We start from the raw sequence: 215 nt of genomic DNA, 5'->3' as shown, positions 1-215 counted from the left end.
TTTCTCTCTTTCTTTCTCCATCTTCACTAGGCTTTTGTACGAGAAAGATAGATGCATGCATAGTAGGATGTTCATCTCCTCTTCAGGGTGGTGTATGTACACCCTAAACTATGGGAAGATGAAAAGCACACACAAACCTCTTGTCCTTTTCTTACATCTCTACAGCATTTATCTGTCTATTGATCTATCCTTCTCGTGTCTATGTCCAATCTTTC

This window comes from Cystoisospora suis (assembly GCF_002600585.1).
Source record: "Cystoisospora suis strain Wien I chromosome Unknown contig_1665, whole genome shotgun sequence".
Taxonomy (NCBI): Eukaryota; Apicomplexa; class Conoidasida; order Eucoccidiorida; family Sarcocystidae; genus Cystoisospora; species Cystoisospora suis.
This window is presented reverse-complemented; position numbering follows the sequence as displayed.